Genomic DNA, 208 nt, shown 5'->3' with positions numbered 1-208 from the left:
GGGAGCCGCTCACGGAGCCGTCCCCGGCGTCGCAGCGCTGTTACCCTGCGTGGGGAGCGGGATCAAGGCACCGGGGCAGGAACCAGAGACCCCAGAGCTTTTCTGCAGCACAGACCCAGCTGCAGCAGCACCGTGGCTGTGTCTCCATAACCGCCCCTCTGAGAGCTCCGTGCTGATGGGGCCGGGAGCGGAACTGGTTGCACTGGGG

At 67.8% G+C, this 208-nt stretch overlaps 1 protein-coding gene across 1 annotated transcript in view; it reads left to right on the top strand.

Annotated features, from left to right (window-relative positions):
* Positions 1 to 208, top strand: part of LOC104541932 (serine/threonine-protein phosphatase 6 regulatory ankyrin repeat subunit C-like) — a gene marked incomplete at both ends in the record, with an annotated part of 3496 nt that overhangs the window by 649 nt on the left and 2639 nt on the right. The window lies entirely within an intron of this gene.

This window comes from Mesitornis unicolor, unplaced genomic scaffold, assembly GCF_000695765.1.
Source record: "Mesitornis unicolor isolate BGI_N332 unplaced genomic scaffold, ASM69576v1 scaffold33446, whole genome shotgun sequence".
NCBI classification, from domain to species: Eukaryota; Metazoa; Chordata; class Aves; order Mesitornithiformes; family Mesitornithidae; genus Mesitornis; species Mesitornis unicolor.
The sequence above is the reverse complement of the archived record's forward strand: the minus strand, read 5'-3'. Positions and strand labels throughout refer to the sequence as shown.